At 45.1% G+C, this 19,832-nt stretch overlaps 1 protein-coding gene and 1 pseudogene across 3 annotated transcripts in view; both read left to right on the plus strand.

Moving 5' to 3' along the window:
* SLC22A15 (solute carrier family 22 member 15) overlaps window positions 1-19,832 on the plus strand; it is an 85,968-nt gene that overhangs the window by 19,547 nt on the left and 46,589 nt on the right. The window lies entirely within an intron of this gene.
* On the plus strand, window positions 18,844-19,496 carry LOC133760507 (regulator of G-protein signaling 7-like; annotated as a pseudogene).

The raw sequence follows: 19,832 nt of genomic DNA on the forward strand, positions 1-19,832 counted from the left end.
GAAAGATCTTTTATCCACTGGTTCACTCCCCAAATGGCCACAACGGCTGGAACTGGGCTGTTCCAAAACCAGCAGCCAGGAGCTTCTTGAACCACATGGGTGCAGGGGCCCAAGCACTTGGGCCATCTTCTGCTGTTTTCCCAGGCCATAGAAGAGAGCTGGATCTGAAGAGGAACAGCTAGAACTTGAATCAGCACCCATATGGGATGGTGGCACTGCAGGTGGAGGCTTCGCCTACTGTGCCATAGTGCTGTCCCCAGCTCTTCATGTTTTACCACTGGATCCTGCTGTCTTTTCCAGTCCTGTTCTGCACTGCCCTCTTCCTCCCGCTTTCTGGACATATTTTCTGTCTCCCCTGTGTGCCCTGGAACTCAGCCATTGTTACCTCCCTTACCCGGCTGCCACCTGGGGAACTCCTGACCTGTCCCCTGAGATTCACTTTCGGTGCCACCTTCCAGGCTCACCCCCAGGAGTGGCACGCTTTATTTCTGTTCCCATTGCAGACTGCTGTTTTGGGTTGAACTTTAGTTTTGAGAAGCTCTTTAGGTCATAAATTGTGTTTTGGTCAGCTTTGCGTCTCCGTGGCCTACAAGGAACAGCAGCACTGCCAGTACTCACCTGTTACAATAACCAGAATGATTCTGGGTATTTATGAAATTTTATAGCCCTAGTAATGCTCCAAATAATTCTCTCAGCTAAGCATTATTTTCTCCATTGTACAGATGAAGAAATTGAGACTCTTTCAGGTCAGGGACTCAGTAAGGACCAAGCTGGGATTTTAACTCAAATTTGTCTTAACTCTGAAACTCGTGCTCTTAATTATTGCAATTTTTTTTGGAACCTGCCCAATCTAAATTGATATGAAAATCTCTTAGGTTGTTTTTGATAGGTAACAGTAGGAAACAAATTTAATTTTTTTTAAATTTGGAAATAATTTCAAATAGAAATTTCAAGAAAAGGACAAAGAATGCCTATCTCTTGTGAATATTTTGCTTCATTGATGTTATTGATTTCTCTATTCTTTCTCTCTCTCTCTCTCTCTCTCTTTTTTTTTTTTAAAGATTTATTTATTTATTTGAAGGCAGAGTTACAGAGAGGCAGAGAGAGAGAGAGGTCTTCCATTTGCTTGTTCACTCCCCCGATGGCCACAATGGCTGGAGCTGTTCCGATCCAAAGCCAGGAGCCAGAAGCTTCTTTTGGGTCTCCCACACAGGTGCAGGGGCCCAAGGACTTGGGCCATCTTCTGCTTTCCCAGGCCATAGCAGGGAGCTGGATCAGAAGAGGAGCAGCCAGGACTCAAACTGGCACCCATATGGGATGCTGGCACTGCAGGCAGCAGCTTTACCCACTGTACCACAGCGTTGACCCCTCTATTTTTTTCTTAAGCCCTTGGGAAGTTGTACTTACCAGTGTTCTTTTATGCCTAAATACTGCAGTGTATTTCCTAAAAATAAGGGCAGTCTGGTACAACACCCTATTGCAGTCATCAGTTTCAGAAATATAACATCGACTTGGTTTTGTTTAAACCATACCCAGTTTTGGTATATCACCTGCATCTGCCTTTGTCAGCTGATCCCATGTTGTTCATGATAGGATTGTTTTTACCTCCAAGTATCGAATCCACTTCAGAATCACATATTACATTGAAATGTCATAGCTCTTCAGTATCCTTTGACCATCAGTCAACTGTTAAAATTTTTTAAAAGATTATTTATTTATTTGAAAGTCAGAGTTACACAGAAAGAGAAGGAGAGGCAGAGGGAGGTAGGTAGGGAGGGAGACAGAGAGGGAGGAGGAGGGAGAGAGAGAGGTTTTCCGTTCCACTCCACAAGAGCTGCGCCGATCCGATCCGAAGCCAGGAGCCAGGAGCTTCTTCCTGGACTCCCGCGTGGGTGCAGGGGCCCAAGCATTTGGGCCATCTTTTGCCGCTTTACCAGGCCATAGCAGAGAGCTGGATCAGAAGTGGAGCAGCCGAGACTTGAACTGGCACCCTTATGGGATGCACGCACTGCAGGCGGCAGCTTTACCTGCTACACCACAGCACCAGCCCCCAGCTATTACATTGTAGACATTGACACTTTGTAAAGATGCCTGAGAAAGGTATTTGTACTAGTGAATAAGATGTCAGTTGAGATATCTGGAGTCAAGAATTAAACCCAAGCATTCCAATATAAGACATAGGTGATGGCTCAAGTAGTTGGGTCTCTGCCATCCACATGGGAGACCTTGGTGGAGTTCTCCACTCCTGGCTTCAGCTTGGCCCAGTCCTGGCTATAGTGGTAATTGGGGTGTGAACCAGTGGATGGACAATCTCTATCTCAGTCTGTCTGCCTTTTACATAAATACAGACAAACATTTTTAAGATTTATATGTGTAGAGTTGCTCTTTGTATTATCTTATCCTTTTGATGTTTACAGGGTCTGAAATGACATCTCTTCTTTTATACCTGATATTGGTAACTTCTATCTTTTAATTACTTCTCAGTTGTGATAGAGATTTGTCAGTATTACTGATCTTTTTAAGAACTAGCATTTTCTTCTGATTGTTCTCTATTTTTCTATTTTCAGTTTTATGGATTTCTGCTCTTTATCATTTTCTTCATTTTGCTTGCTTTGGTTTCTTCTCCCCCCACCCCCTTTTTGGGGGGATTTAGAGAAAGTAGCCTAGATTATTGATGAGACTCATCCTCTTTGCAGATGTAAGCATTTCAGTGCTATAAATTTCCCTCTCAGGATGGCTTTAGCTGTGTCCCACAAATTTTGATATGTTGTATTTTTGTTTTCAGTTGCCTCAGTGTAAGTTTTTCTTTTTCAAGTTCCTCTTTGACCCATGAATTATTTAGTACGATGTTGTTTCCTAGAACTTGGGGATTTTCCAGTTAAGCTTCTGTTGTTGATTTCTAGTTTGATTCCATTGTGGTCATAGAACATACTGTGTACGATTTCATTTCTTGTAAATTTGTTGAGGTTTCTTTTGTGGTCTAGGATGTGGTCTCTTGGTATAAGTTCCATGGGCATTTTATTTTAAACAAAAGTATACCGTGCTCTGCTGCTGTTGAATGGAGTGTTTTGTAACTGTTGTTTGGATCCTGTTTGTTGATCTGAATTTGTTAGTAAGCTGAATTCTTCTCTGTCCTTGCTGACTTTCTATCTAGTTATTCTACAGATTTTTTGAGAGAGGAATGTTTATGCCTTCAACTGTACTTACAGATTTGTCAATTTCTCCTTTTTTTTTTAATTTTTTTGACAGGCAGAGTGGACAGTGAGAGAGAGAGACAGAGAGAAAGGTCTTCCTTTGCCGTTGGTTCACCCTCCAATGGCCGCTGCGGCCAGCGCACCATGCTGATCCGAAGGCAGGAGCCAGGTGCTTCTCCTGGTCTCCCATGCGGGTGCAGGGCCCAAGCACTTGGGCCATCCTCCACTGCCTTCCCAGGCCACAGCAGAGAGCTGGCCTGGAAGAGGGGGCAACTGGGACAGAATCCGGCGCCCCGACCGGGACTAGAACCCAGTGTGCCAGCGCCGCAAGGCAGAGGATTAGCCTATTGAGTCGCGGCACTGGTCTCAATTTCTCATTTTCTTTTCTTAGTTTTTACATCATGTTTTCTAACTCTGTTGTTTGATGATTGATTTATCTGTGTGAATTGACTTTTGATCATTATATAATATTCTCCTCTGCTCCTGGTGATTTTATTGGTTCTGAAGTATACTTCATCTGATACTACATAGCCACTCCTACTTTGTTTAATTGGTGTTATCATGCATGCTATATGCTTTTTTTCTTCCTTTTACTTTGAACTTGTCTATATCATTATATGTGAAGTTAGTATCATGTAGCCAGCATATGGTTAGCTCAAGTTTTTAAAAACACTCTGCTAATCTCTGCCTCTATTTCATATTAGGACATATCCATTTTATTATTTTGCTTTTTGTTCTTGATGCTTTTTTTCTCTCATATTTTCCTGCCTTCTTAAGGGTTACGGAAATGTTTTTAGCATTTCATTTTGATTTGTCTACAGTTTTTTTCCCCCAGTATCTCTTTGTATAGCTTTTTCAGTAATAACTTTTGGTATTGTATTGTATTGTATATATATAAGCTATCATAGTCTACTGATGTTATCATCTTTACAGTTTAACATAATAGAAACTCCATTTCATTTGACACTTCCTGCTTTATTATTATCTTAATTGTTTTCCTACATGCTTTCAGAGCCACATTTTATAGTGTTACAATTTTACAATTTAACACATCAATCCTAGAAAAATCAGGGAAGAAGATTCTGTTGCATTTACCCACATTTTTGCTTACAATGTCCTTCTTTTCTAATATTCTAAAACCCTTTTAAAAAAATGTTTACTGAGCCAGATTGTGGCACAGAGGGTTAAACTGCTGCCTGGAATGCCAACATCCCATACAGCACCGGTTTGTGTCCTGGCTGCTCCACTTCTGATTCAGCTCCCTGCTAATGCCCCTGGGAAAGCAGCAGAAGATGGCCGAAGTACTTGGACACCTGCTACCCACATGGGAGATCTGGATGAAGTTCCTGGCTCCTGGCTTCAGCCTGGCCCAACTCTGGATATTGTGGCCATTTGAGGAGTAAGCCAGCCAATGGAAGATCTTTCTCTCTCTTACTCTTTCTCTCTCCAGTTCTCCTGTTCTCTCTATAGCTCTGCCTTTCAATAAATAAATCTCTAGAAAAATATTTTCCAAAAATAAAAAATTTTTCTTTCTTTTAGATAACTTCCATGGCCATTGTTTTAGGGGAGTACCACTGCTGTCAAATTCTTAGTTATCCCATCTTCTGAATATCTTCATCTCCCCTTCATTCATTTCTGGTTTTTCACTGGTTATACGATTCTTGGTTGACAATTCTTTTCTGTCAGTATTTTTAAAAAATGTGTACCACTTCCTTTGGCCTCTGTGACTTCTGATGAAAAATCTGTTACTTGCATTTTTTTTTTTTTGTTTCCTATAGGAAGAATGTCAGTTTTTTCTTGATAATTTCAAGTTTTTTTTTTTTTTTTTTTTTTTTTTAGTTTATTAGTCCTTTAATTTTTAGAAGTGGGACCATGGTGTTTCTTGGTACATATTTCATCTTGTTTGGAATTTTATTAATCTGTAGGTTTTTCTCTTGGCAAATTGTGAATTTTTAAGTTATTATTTATTTAAATACGTTGTTTTAAGGCTTATTCTTTTTCTCCTTTCGTTCCAAACTCCAATGGTGGAAAGGTTAGTTCTTCTGTTACAGTACCAGAGATTCCTGAAACTTTTCACATTCCAGTCTGTTTTCTCTTTATTTTAGATTGGGTATTTCCTATTGTTTTGTATTCAAGTTTGTGTTTTTTTAAGATTAATTTATTTACTTGAAAGGCAGAGTGACACAGAGAGAGTGAGAGCCAGAGGTCTTCCAGATCTACTGGTTCACTCCACAAATGGCTACAGTAGCCCTGGTTGGGCCAGACTGAAACCAGGAGCCAGGAACTCTAGCTGGGCCTCCCATGTGGGTGGCAGGGATCCAAACAAGTAGGTCATCTTTGGCTGCCTTCACAGGTGTACGAGCAGGAAGTTGATTTAGGAGTAGAATAATTGGGACTGTATAACTAGCAGTCTGGTTAATGGGATGCTGGTGTCACAAGCAGAGACTTAGTCCCCTGCACTGCAGAGCCGATCCCTCAAGCTTCCTTTGTCCCTTCCATTCCCTTCCAAGCTCTTTTGTTGTATTTTTCAGTTCTAAAACGTCATTTGTAAAAAATATTTTCTCTTTCTTTGCCAATACTTTCTCTACAAATCCCTTTACTGAGTCTTTTTATTTATTTTAAAAGATTTATTTATTTGAAAAGCAGAGTTACAGAGAAAGAAGGAGAGACAGAGAGATCTTACATCTGCTAGTTCACTTCCCAAATGGCTGCAATAGCCAGGGCTGGGCTAGGCCAAAACTAAGGACCAGTAGCTTCAATCAGGTCTTTCATGTGGGTACTGGTGCCTAGTGACTTGGGTCATTTCCTGCTGCTTTCCCAGGCACATTAGCAAGGAGCTAGATGGGAAGTGGAGCAGCTGGGACTTGAACTGGCACCCATTTGCAATACTGGTGTTGCAGGTGGGGGCTTACACTGCTGTGCCACAATGCCAGCCCTGAGTCTTTATTTTATTTTATTTTTAAATTTTTTTTTATTTGACAGGTAGACTTATAGACAGTGAGAGAGAGAAAGGTCTTCCTTCCGTTGGTTCACTCCCCAAATAGCCGCTACGGCCGGCGCTGCGCTGATCCGAAGCCAGAAGCCAGGTGCTTCTTCCTGGTCTCCCATGTGAGTGCAGGAGCCCAAACACTTGGGCCATCCTCCACTGCCCTCCCGGGCCACAGCAGAGAGCTGGACTGGAAGAGGAGCAACCGGAACTAGAATCCAGCGCCCATATGGGATGCTGGCGCTGCAGGCAAAGAATTAACCAAGTGAGCCATGGCGCCAGCTCCAGCCCTGAGTCTTTAATTTGTCCCTTGTTTCAAGCATATTTGTAAGTTCGTTCATTATTACGGTGACAGCTTTAAAATCTTTGTTAGGTAATTTCAACATTTCTGTCATCTAAATGGTTTTGTTTTTTTAATCCGTGTAGATGAGATTTTCCTGATTATTGATATGATAAATTATTTTGTTTGAAGCCTGGAGATATTGATTATTATGAGATTCTGGGTCTTACTTACGCTTTTTGTTTTAGCTGGCTTTCTGCTAACTGCTCTGGCTCAGGAAAAGCCAGGGAGTCTTCCTTGTTATATAGGTTATATAGAAATTCGGTGTCCCCAAGTGATCTCTCCTGATGCTGGGAGAGGGAGGTGTGGGAGGTGGGGTGCTCATTTCTGCTTGGCAAGAAGGAAAGCACTGACTGCCTGCTGGGCCTTCCCTGAGCCTGCATTGTCTGCTCAGTCTTTGCAAGTGCGGATGAGGTTGGAAACATTTTTTGGGGGTGTGGGGGTGGGCTAGGGGTAAAGCAGCTGTCACCTAAAGGTTTCCTGTTGGGCTAGGCTGCCGCTTTCCTGGGCTTTGGCTAGAGAGAGTAGGCCTTGTTGGGGCTACTGGCATTTATTACTTGCTAGCATCTTTACCACATAGTTTTGGACATGTGAGGCAAGGGGAAATCCAGGGTCTCCCCAGTGTGGCATTCCTTGTGTCCCAGGATCCCAAACTGGACTACAGGCTACTTCTCAGGAGTGCCTTATGTCTGTTTCATATATAATATGTAGGGTTTTTAGTACTACTCAGTGGGGGAGAAATAGGTAAATATGTACTTACTTTGTCCCTGAAAGTGAAAGTCCCTTGCCATTTTGATGTGCCTATCTTTTTTTTTTTTTTTTTTTTGAGCACTTTAAGAAATTTTGGCCTAAGAAGGTTTTCCAGTTTTACCTTAAACCTCTCTGTACCAACCACTGAATTAGTCATTTCTTTGAGAAAACCTGGTCTCATATAGTTCCCCCTTAGAGTTTTGAAATGAGTGAGAGCTATAGGTCTGTTCTCCAGTAAACTCATTACTACATTATAACGAAAGTGAACCTTGGGCCAAGTTGAGGCACAATAAGCATTTATTAACTAAATTTTCAAATAGATTTATTGTTTGTTTGAAAGGCAGAGCGTCAGAGAGAGAGACAGAGAGGGATAGAGAGATCTTCCATCCTTTGGTTCACTCCTCATATGGCTTCAATAGCTAGATCTGGGCCAGGCCAAAGCTGGAAGCCTGAAACTCCATCCTGGTCTCCCACAAGCCCCACCTCCTTGGACCATCTTCTGCTGCCTTCCAGCTGGATCAAAAGCAGAGCAGCTGGGACTCACACTGGCACTCTGATATAGGATTCTGGTGTCACCAGTGGCAGTGTAACACACTACACCACGGCATCAGCCCCTGGTAACTAAAAATTTTCATATCAGAAAAGCCCATGGGAAACTGTGTTTCAGGCTCGAATCTTTGCTCTCTGATTCACTAGATGTTCTAAACATTGCTTCCATGTCAGGTGACCAGATGGAAACCCCACTTTCCGTAAGCAAGGTGCTAATCACACCCCTACCTTCCTCCCCAAACTGGCATCAGGCGGACAAACTCCTTGAGTTCATTGTGGCTTAGGAGCAAAGAGGAGTTTTAGCCTAGGGCTTTACCACATTGGACTGTCTCACAAATTCATGCAAGGGTAAAGAAAGTCTCTAAAATGGGCTGACGCCGTGCCTCAACAGGCTAATCCTCCGCCTTGCGGCGCCGGCACACTGGGTTCTAGTCCTGGTCAGGGTGCCGGATTCTGTCCCGGTTGCCCCTCTTCCAGGGCAGCTCTTTGCTATGGCCCGGGAGTGCAGAGGAGGATGGCTCAAGTGCTTGGGCCCTGCACCCCATGGGAGAGCAGGAGAAGCACCCGGCTCCTGGCTTTGGATCAGCGCGGTGCACCGGCCGCAGCGCACTGGCCACGGTGGCCATTGGAAGGTGAACCAACAGCAAAGGAAGACCTTTCTCTCTGTCTCTCTCTCTCACTGTCCACTCTGCCTGTCCAAAAAAAAAAAAAGTCTCTAAAATGTACTGAGCTAATCCATGAATCTTGAATGCCTTTAATGTCACCAGCGAGAGCCTATCATTGCCATTCATGATTGGTAGTCACCACACCACTGTTCTAGGAAGGAATAAGCAAAGTACTTTTTGTCAATAAAGACAAGGATGACAGCAGGCTTGTAGCCGCTCCCTGGGAAGAAGGGGCTGTCTGAAGAGAATGCAGCTGGGCTGGCACTGGACAATGCAGCCTTGATGAGACTGCTTGCCGTACCAGGCTGTTTATGCAGAATATCCCACTGCATGTGCTGAGTGAGATCGCTGAGAAGCAGTGTCCATCCAGTGTGGCAGGCACTCGACACATTTTAACAGAATCAAATGAAATTAATACTAATGAAACCATAGTTAGGAGTCCTTTCAGGTATTAAGAGAGGGCTGCTGTAATTAACAAGTCTTTGCTGAGCTCCTACCGCTTGCCTTACTCCCCAGGAGGCTTGGTGTAAGGAGGAAGAGCCATAGACCTTGTGTCTCAGACCAGCAGGGCCTGGGACTCCCTGGTCCCCAGTATTTCTCCCGGGCTGATACCTAGGAGGCTCTCAGTAAGCATTGCTGGGCTGGAGGCACAGGAGGGAGGGAAGGACAAGTTAGCCCAGGAGAGCCCAGGAGCTGCTGCTTCCAGGGTAGAGTTGGCAGATTCAGAAGAAATGGGATTAAGCAAACTCCCCACCTCTGCTGAAGATCTTTAAAGCAGCTCTGGGAAGGCAAGAATAAAGTCTCAGATGGCCCTTACTATGTGCTGTGGCAGCTACACGTTTTTCTTATTACTCGTGTTGTAGTCCTCTGGGGGTGTACCTGTGAGTGCTGTCTCTCTGGCCAATCTGTTTTTGTCAGTCTCTCTCTTTGGCTCATCTCACCCCTACGCCCCTCTCTTTATTTATTTCCCTCTCTGCCTCTTGGCAGTCTTTGTTTTTGTCTGTGTCTGTCAACCCCCATCTCTCCCGTCTCAGTCTCTCTCAGTATGTATCCACCTGCATGTTTGTTTCGGGGTTAGTCTTCCTGATTCTGTTTTGCCTTTCTCCCTCTCTGACATCTGTGTCTCTGTCTCTTGCCCTCTCTCCTTCCCTTCTTCTTGTGTTACTGGTGTACCTTTCCCACTCCTGCCTGTGTGTGTGCACCGAACCACACAGACCTGCATGTGTGTGGTATGACCCATTTTCATGTGGATGTGTAATTAGAGGTTTATAATTACCTGGCATTTTCTTCCTGGGGTGTAGAGACACAGGCTACAGTCCCTCTCCTATCTGGGTGACAATTATCCATCCTCAGGTGCATTTCCAAGTCCATGTTTCTCTGCTCAGGATGCAAGTTACCTGGAAATGAAATTAAAAGATATTTTATAGGGCCAGCACTGTGGCATAGCAGGTAAAGCCACTGCCTGGGATGCTGGCATCCCATATGGATGTTAGTTCAAGTCCTGGCTGTTCTACTTCTGATCCAGCTCTCTGCTGTGGCCTAGGAAAGTGGTAGAAGATGGCCCAACTGTTTGGGGCCCTGCACCCACGTGGGAGACCTGGAAGAAGCTCCTGGCTTCAGTCTGGCACAGACCTGGCAGTTGCAGCTGTTTGGGGAGTGAACCAGTGGATGGAAGAAAATCAATCTCTGTCTCTCATTCTCTCTCTCTCTCTCTCTCAAAAAAAAAAAAAAAAGATTCCATTTTGATGCAAAACATCTTGAAATCCATGAGTAGTTTTTTTATAAAACGCATTTTCCGTGAAGTTTTTGAAGATCCCTCAAAGTCATCTTTTGTCTCTAAGCTGGAGCTCTAAGATGTGTCCAGAGCTACTGTGGACCAGAAATTTAAAGAATTGGGGGCAGGAGTTGTGGTGCAGTGGGTTAAACTACTGGCTGGGACACCCACATCCCATGTCAGAGTGCCTGTGATCCAGTTTTGCCTCCACTTCTGACCCAGCTCCCTGCTAACATGCATCTTGGGAGGCAGCAGATGATGGCTCGAGTACTTGGCTAGTGTCCCCTCTCCCAAAACTCACTCAAGTAACAGTGGAAGAGTAGTGATTCAGTTAAACTTTATCATCAAGCCCAAGTAAAGGTACATCTTTCCTAATATAACAAAGGAAAAAACAAAACAAAAAAACACAAGAGAATTGCAGAAAACCAGCAAATCCTGTGCTCCCCAGAAGCTCCCTGTGCAGACAGCGCCCAGCAGGCCTCCTGCTGCCCCAGTGGCAAAGCTGCCACCCACATTTCTCCCCACAAAGCAGATTCAGAAACACCTAACAAGGGCTCCTCTGCTTTACATTTGAATGTGGAGACTCATTTTTTCCTGTAGTCTTTAGCTTATTTCAAGCTACAGGTGCAAGGGTCCACCTTCTGTGGCCACATCCCCAGCACAAGGAGTATGACTTACACATGAGTTCATATACTCTGTCTTGCATGTTAGAATCCAATGTAAATGATAGCCAGCGCCGTGGCTTAACAGGCTAATCCTCCACCTTGCGGCGCCGGCACACCGGGTTCTAGTCCCGGTTGGGGCACTGGATTCTATCCCGGTTGCCCCTCTTCCAGGCCAGCTCTCTGCTATGGCCCAGGAAGGCAGTGGAGGATGGCCCAAGTGCTTGGGCCCTGCACCCGCATGGGAGACCGGGAGAAGCACCTGGCTCCTGGCTTCGGATCAGCGAGATGCGCCGGCCGCAGCGGCCATTGGAGGGTGAACCAATGGCAAAAAGGAAGACCTTTCTCTCTGTCTCTCTCTCTCACTATCCACTCTGCCTGTCAAAACAAACAAACAAAAAACTCTTAAAAAAAAAAAAAGAATCCAATGTAAATGGTTTTATAAGTGATGGGATAGTTTCAGAGCAGGTAACAGGTGGCTTTGAGATTTGCTGCTGCTGCTACTAAGACAAAAGTCAACAGAGAGGGGCCAGGGGCCGGCACTGTGGTATAGTGGGTTAAACAGCCACCTGCAAAGCTGGCATTCCATTTGGGCATCAGTTCAAGTCCCAGGTGTTGCACTTCCAATCCAGCTCCCTGCTAGTACTCCTGGGAAAGCAGTGGGAGGACCTGCACCCTCGTGGGAGACCCAGGTGAGACTCCTGGCTTCTGGCTTTGGCTGGCCCAGCCCCCAGCCATTGTGGCCACTTGGGGAGTGAACCAGCAGATAGAAACTCTCCCTCTCCCTCTCCCTCTCCCTCTCCCTCTCCCTCTCTCTCTCCTTCTCTCTCTCCCTCTGCCCTCTATAACTCTGCCTTCCAAATAAATAAAATAAATCTTTAAAACATATTTGAATATAAAGAGTCAACAGTGAAATGGCAGCAGAGGAGACAGTGCTGACAGGGATGAAGGTGCAGCCAAGGCCATGGTGGTGGAGCAGCCACTCTGTAGCTGGAGTCCTTCAGGAGCTCCTGGTCTGTGCCCTGAGAATTGAGTAATCACTGTTACATGGAAGGGTGGTCCCAACCAGACCTTCCGGCTAATTCCTTATCCATATTCAATTTAAGGTATCGGTCTAGGTTTTCAATTGACCATCCGAAGTGGAAATACTGAAATCAGCCTCTGGATTGGTAACAAAGTTGATGAATATTCTTAATATGGAATCTGTTAAATAGATAATATTTGGTTCTAAATGGAAATTTTTGGTATGAAATCAAAGATAAAAAACAAGTATGAAGTCCTGTTGACTTAAACTCCTGAAAAGAAATGTCAAGATGGAGTCTATAGAACATTTTAGTGTAAGGATATTGTGTTAAAAATACACATTTTTGAAACTCCCACCCTGAAGCTTACTGAGTTATCAGATCTTGTAGAAATTTTTTTTTTTTTTTGACAGGTAGAGTTAGACAGTGAGAGAGACAGAGAGAAAGGTCTTCCTTCTATTGGTTCACCCCACAAATGGCTGCTACAGCCGGTGTGCTGCGCCGATCCGAAGCCAGGAGCCAGGTGCTTCCTCCTGGTCTCCCGTGCGGGTGCAGGGCGCAAGCACTTGGGCCATCCTCCACTGCCTTCCCTGGCCACAGCAGAGAGCTGGACTGGAAGAGGAGCAACCAGGACAGAACCGGCACCCCGTCCAGGACTAGAACTCTAGAGTACTGGCGCCACAGGCAGAGGATTAACCAAAATCTTGTAGAATTTTTTAATGAAGGGTTTCAGGAAGGGTTAATAAAAGGTTAGGTAAGTGTGATTAACTTGGTATTTAATGTAAAAAAACAAACCAACAAACCCCCCCCCCCCCATAAAGCAGGAGTCTTGACTATTCTGAAATGAGCTAACAGTGCTTGGGGTGAATTTATGTAGCAAATTGCTGTCTGCTGTATTCAAATTATTCCCTGAGCTCTGACTCATCCAGAAAGCACCAAATATCACAGAGACACACAATTATCATGCTTAATTAATGTTTGCAACCAAAAAGTGTAAGGCTGGAATCTTTAATATCATTGCGGATATTGAAGAGCTGAAATTGACTGACTATTATCTTGAGATTAATACATTTCCCCAAGTCATACCCTGGGGTCAAAAGACAGAGTATTAAAACGATTTGAAAAATTCACTGCAATTAATTGCTTTCGGGCTAATTTTTTTTAATGTCTTGCTTCCTTTTGCTTACACTACTGATTGTTATAGCCTGCACACTTCACCCATTAAGTGGTAATTCAGAGTGACAACTACATTGAAACGAAGCAAGTTAGTTAATCACCATGAAACTGTTCCTGAGATACCCTGTCCAGGGGCTCCCTGATCACAGGAGGCCTCTGATTACCTGATTTTCTCCAGAAGGGAGATTGTCTTGTACCAAGCTGTGAGTGTTTTTATGGGGGATACAGGACACGGGAGGGCTGAAGTGTGGTTGGGAATTGCTGTCAGCACTGTGGAGAATTTTGAGCAGCACTGGGAACCGGCTCTGTGATTGTGGAGAGCCCTGAGCTGCTGTTTGCTGTGGTCCTGCAGCCTCGGACTATGGTCCCACTGAGAGTCGGGCAAGGGCTGTGGCACATGTAGTGTGACTTGGTGCTCATCAGAGCATGACTTGGAGCCACCAGCAGTTGATAAACAGGCACGTGCCCAGTCTTGCTTGCCCATTTGGGTTGGCCTTCCTGGATAGCCAGGGAAGCTTCTGACCTGAATGGCTACATGGACAGTCTCCAGTCTGGGAGGGCTGAGTCGGTACTAGTGATCTACAGTGGGCTCTTAAACAAGTTCACCTTGTAGAAGAGACACAGCAGCCAGATGAGGGTCTGGGTACCTCTGAGAGCTGCTGCAGCTGCCTCCTGGCTTGCGGGTTTGTTGATGCACTGTGTATCATCCACGTCCATGTTCTATTCCTGTGTGATCCTATATGCTTCTCTCAGTGGGTACAGTTGTGGCCTAATTAAAATACTTTTCTGGGCCAAAGATAAAACCAAAGTGTTCTAGGTGTCAAATTGTCTGTCACAAAAAGAAAAACTCAGCTTCCAAGTCTTTCTCACACTCCCTCTCATGAGCACACCATTCAGTCCATGGTGCTCAGCATTACATGGTGGAACCCCTGCCACATGAATATTCTTCAGGGGCAGGCGTTGTGGTGCAGCAGGTGCAGCTGTCACTGGGCTGATCCCATATGCAGTGCCAGTTGGAGTCCTCCCTGCTCTTCTTCCAATCCAGCGTCATGCCAGTGCACCTGGGAGACGGCAGGTGATGGCTCCGGTGCTTGGGCCCTTGCCAGCTATGTGGGACTCCAGGGTGAAATTCTGGGCTCCTGCCTTTGGCTTGAACCAGCCCCAGCTGTTGCAGGCATTTGGGGAGTGAGCCAGCAGATGGAAGATTCTCTCTCTCTCTCTGTGTGTGTCTGTCTCTCTGCCTTTCAAGTAGATGTAAATAGATGAATAAAGTTTATTTTTTTAATAAGGTAACTATTTGGTGGCTTCTGGGAAACAAGGACCAGTTAGGTATTTCCTGTGTGCCTTTAAACTCACAACTTGCCATTTGAAGTGACAGCCCTGAGATACTGTATGTGAAGAGCCTGTAGGACTGGCATTCACTCTTACGCAGCAAGGATTCAGCAGATACTTAATACTGGCAGACACTGGGAGGTTAGCACTTGGGATACAAATGTGCCCTTAAGGAGCCCATGGCCTCGAAGAGGGGGATAAGAGAAAACACAGTTCCCCATGCAGCGTGGTAGCAGCAAGACAGGGAGACACGTGGAAAGCAGAGTGGTCAGCTCTGCTAGGGTGAGTCAGGCAAGACTTAACGTATATCATGGAGGATGAATGGGGGGTGGGGGCCGGCAGAGTCTGAATAGTCAGCTCCCATCAGATGTCAGGCCTTGAGGCAAAGTAGGATGGAAAATCTAGTTATTTTCTTAGGGTAGCCAAGACGTTCCTGGACTTCTGCAAGATGGTGATCCTGCATTATTCACGTGTGGGCAATGTGGTCGGTCACCTGCCCTGAGCCCAAAGAAGCAGGGCAAGTGCTTGTAAAAGCCAAGTGCAAATGATTGTTATTTACCATGCACTGCCCCTCCATTAGAGTGCTCTGTGCCTCTCACACTTCTCAACACAGATTCTGTGCAACGTCAACATAAATTAGAAGAAGAAAGAGGCTGGTGCTGTGGCGTAGAAGCTTAAGCCTCTGCCTGCAGTGCCAGCATCCAGTATGGTCACTGGTTTGATTCCTGGCTGCTCCCCTTCCTATCCAGCTCCCTGCAGATGTGCCTGGGAAGCAGCAGAAGATAGCCCAAGATAGCACTTGGGCCCCTGCAACCACCTGGGAGACCCAGAAGTTCCTGGCTCCTGGCTTCTGCCTGTTTCAGCCATTTGGAGAGTAAACTGGTAGATGGAGGATTCTCTCTCTCTGTGTCTCCCTCTCTGTCTCTCTCTCTCGCTCTCTCTATCTCTGTCTCAGGCTCTCCTCCTTCTGTGACTATCTGCCTTTCAAATAAATACATTTAAAAAAACTGTTAAAACAGAAAAGAAGAAAGAACAGGTAGCTTAGCTCACTTGGGGAAACTGAAGCACAGACAAATTTTATGACACCAACAGAGTAGGTATGTATCCGAGTTGGGGTGCTAATATGAGTGGGGTCCTTGTGCTCTTTGGTGTTCCTAATGTTCACCATTGCCTTAAGAAGCATCCCCTGTAATCTCTGTGTTCCAGAACAGCACAGCACTATTCCGCGGGGGAGGAAAACACAGCTGAGGATTGTTGCTGTGTGTCATGTGCTCACACCAGGTGTCAGATAGTGAGAAAATGATGCAAGTTCCTTGAAAAAAACAGAATTTTTATTAAGCTATTGGATTTAAAAAAGCAGACAAGAATACCCCCAAAAAACCACACTATGGAGTGAAATAAACCCAAAGGCAGAAGACCAGCCAAATAAAGACCACTTTGGAGATTGACTTCAAACCACGGTTCTCTTCTTCCTCGCCACACGGTTCTCTTCTTCCTTGCCACCGTTTGCCGGGCACATGGGCCATGTAACCATTACTGCACATTGGCCTGCGGGGCCTGCGGCCGTCCTTTCCTGCCTTCCCCTCCTTTCTGGCAACACTTGATTCTGTTACTCTTTTCCTAAGGACCACCATGTTTCCTGTATTTCTTCTGTCAAGCTATGGGTTTCCCCATAGCTTCCAGGACAGAGCACAGGCTGAGGGTGTTTAAACAGCTTGCTGTAGTTTCTGTACCCACAGGTGGCTGTGGGGACGAGAGCAGAGCAGTGTGTGAAAGGTAGTCTGCTATCAGTTACCTTGTTGTAAATGCAATAGCCACCTGACTTCTTTGATGTTTGTCCATCTATATGTTTTTTTGTTACTCAAATGCTAATTTCGTTTATTGAATTACATAAGCCTGTGGTTTATTTTAAAGCAATACTTTTCCAAATTATACGTCTGCCATGTCAAGAATGGTTGATTTGATTTGGGTTTGTGATCTCAAGGGACATGCTAAAGACACGTTTTGTGACTTCCTTTAACTTTTCTTTTACGCTGCACTCAGCCTGTGGTTTTTCTACTCTGTCCTAGTGGCTTCAAGTAGTAACTGTTCTTGGATGAGTCAGCCCACCTCTCACCCCTCAATTCCAGGTCTGCCCGTCCGGCTTGAATCCAGTGTTTTCCTGAGTCCGCTGTCCTGTGTAGCACCCACCCAGATGGTTGCAGTGCCCTTGGTGGGTCTTCCTGCACCCCATCTGCCTTCGGGATTGCAGCCTGAGCGGCTTTTCTTGCGTAGTGCTTACTCTTTCTTGGGTTATGCCATTTACTCTTAGCCTGTGAGCAGCAAGAATGCAAACACCAAACAGAGAACCTCCCAAACGCTTCATTAGTACCTGGCCAGGAGCAACTGTCTCTGCTCTTCACCCCTGCTCGGCTACCTTTCTTCCTCTTGAGAGGCTGGACGGCTCTGTGCTCACAGTTGTAGTTGCCACATGTGTGTTCCTTTCATCTCTTATGTTAGAAGCACCTGCTACTGGTTCTGCCTTCAGTTCTGCCTCATTTCCCCTGGATCTGTTTCCTTTACATGAACGAATGAATGTCCCAGTGCTTTCAAAGGGAGACCCCTCAAATCCCTTTTGAAAATAGAGTATAATAAATGTTCAATTTGTGAGCTCATCTAGTGATTATGGTAGTGCAGATAATGATTGCAAAACAAAAACAAATTTAGATAGGTCAACCCAAGAGACTGAAAATATTTTGTCTTTATATTCTTCCTCTTCTGGTAATGTATGAGAAAGAAAAATGTCCTGCTTTTGCAGCTTTCAATTGATTTTTCAGTTTGAGGTGAATTAGTATAAAAAGAACATCCATTCGGTAGCTTTGGAATTTGGCCTGTCATTAGGAAAAAAAAAATAATAGGAAAATCATTACTTTAATAATCTCTAGCCCAAAGGGACTTGAGTGACTTACACATTTGCGATTTTTAAAATAAAAAACATATTTCTCCAGAGTGTTATACTCATGATCTTTATGTTTAATTTCTAATGTCCTGGTGATATCTTGATTTGAGATTTTCCCTGCTCTTAACTATTATTGACTAAAAGATCAAGAAAATGAGTTAATGGAGTCAGTGTAGCTGGTCAAGCTGCCGCCTGCAGTGCCAGTATCCCATCTGGGCACCAGTTTGTGTCCTAGTTGCTCCTCTTCTGATCTACTGTCTGCTATGGCCTGGGAAAACAGTAGAAGATGGCCCAAGTCCTTGGGCCTCTGCACCCACGTGGGAGATCTGGAAGAAGCTCCTGGCTCCTGGCTTTGGATTGGTGCAGCTCCGGCTGCTGAGGCCATTTGGGGAATGGGCCAGCAAATGAAAGACCTCTCTCTGCCTCTTCCTCTGCCTCTGCCTCTGTATAACTTTGCCTTTTAAATAAATCTCAATCAAAAAAAGAAAAAAAGAAAGAAGAAGAGCTGGTGATGGAGTCTATCCCAAGGTCCCTACCCTCCCAGATGTTAGAGGTAGGTTACATCTTACTTTTCCTCAGATATTACGGGGATCTCTGTCCTAGCGTATGTTTTCAGAGTTTTTTAAAAATAAAACTTTACAGGTCTCAGAAAGAGCAGCAAGGGAGGGAGGCAGTGGGGTGGCCCAGGGGAGTGGTACAGCAGTGTGTGGCTACCAGAGCCACCTGAACAAAGGTCATGGCAAGGGTAGTAGTAGCCTTAAGCCACAGGAACCTAGGCAGAAGGAATCTGCATCTGCTGAGTGTGGCGAAGCTGCCCTGCCCCCTTGCTCTGCTTGCCACCAGCTGATATTGCCCACACACAGCCCATTTGGGATCAGAGTCGCTGTGGGGCTGTGACCTTGGCCAATGGTAGTTCTTATATCTGAGCTTGGACCAAGATATGGTGCCATGGCCCAGGGGAACAAACCAGCAATGAATCACCCAACATGCCAGTGTACAGTGTACAGAAAGATGGAAGAGGCTGTAACATGCACGCAAGATGAAAAAAATGAAATTTTTATTCTGTCCAAAGCTTCCCAAGATACTTAATGTCTTCTCTTTGTCAGACTTTGTTCATTGGTTAATAAAGAACGAAACTATAGGGGCCAGCGCTGTGGTGTATCCAGTAGGGCCGCCACCTGCAGTGCTGGCATCCCATATGGGCGCCAGTTTGAGTCCTGGCTGCTCCACTTCCAATCCAGCTCTCTACTATGGCCTGGGAAAGCAGTAGAAGATGGCCCAAGTCCTTGGGCCCCCGCACCCACGTGGGAGACCCAGAAGAAGCTCCTGGCTCCTGGCTTCGCATCGGTGTAGCTCCAGCTGTTGCAGCCATCTGGGGAGTGAACCAGTGGATGGAAGACCTCTCTCTCTCTCTGCCTCCCCTCTGTGTAACTGACTTTCAAATAAATAAATAAATCTAAAAAGGAGCTATATCAACATGTAATATACTGGCACATACATTTAGACAGACATTAGTTGTAAATGTCAAAAGTTGCTGATAGTCTACTAAGTTACACAAGACAGTATTTAGACCATGACCTGTTTGTTGTGCCAGCTAGTCCTTTTTACCCATGGTTGTCTGATGATACCACTTTCTGGGAACTTGAAGTGAGCAAAGAACTGAGCCCACAGAGGTAAATGATGGCGTTTTGGTGTGGTTGAGGCATCGGAAGACCCAGTGGGGGAGAACAGTTCCTCAAATTTCTGGAGTCAGAATTCAGCTCAGAAAACTTAAGATTCTGGCCAGCAGCGGAAGACCTGGAAAAAAAAAAAAGCCCTATTAGTGTAGTGTGTTTGCAAGTTCAGGAAATCTGTCAAGAATTTCTGGCTCCAGGAGCTGCTGCTGCCATTAATTTGGTCCTAAGAGTTATGACAAAACCTCACAGAATGTGAAGGAACCCGGACGACACACCTTCGAAGATTCTCAGGATCATGTGTACAAACTGATGAAAAGGGACTCGTACCCCTGTTTCGTAAGATCCAGTGCCTATCAGGAACTTCTACAGGCAAAGAGAAAGGGGAAATCTCTCAGGTCAAAAAGGTTAGCAAGCCTTGTTGCCTCTTGCTGAAAGGGTCCTCTTGTAGCATGGAAGCAAACTGGAGTTATTTGCAGTGGACGTTAGACCCAAGATGTCGAGTGACCTGGATTGTTACTTTTGTGTGTGTTCCTTACGGCATTGCCGTCTCCAAGGGACCCTCGATCTCAGTGCCTCCATTTCAAAGTATTGCCTGTTGTCTTCCTCCTACTCCGCTGCGGCAGTGTCTCTTCCTTTTTAAGAAGTTCAAGTGCAGTAAGACCTTTTTTATTGTTTGTTTGTTTTTTGCCTCTCAAAGCTTTTTGTAGTCACAAACTGGAAGAATTGTAAACAAAAAATATATATCAGTAAGTGTACGTGTGTGTGTGT

Source organism: Lepus europaeus, chromosome 5, assembly GCF_033115175.1.
Source record: "Lepus europaeus isolate LE1 chromosome 5, mLepTim1.pri, whole genome shotgun sequence".
Taxonomy (NCBI): Eukaryota; Metazoa; Chordata; class Mammalia; order Lagomorpha; family Leporidae; genus Lepus; species Lepus europaeus.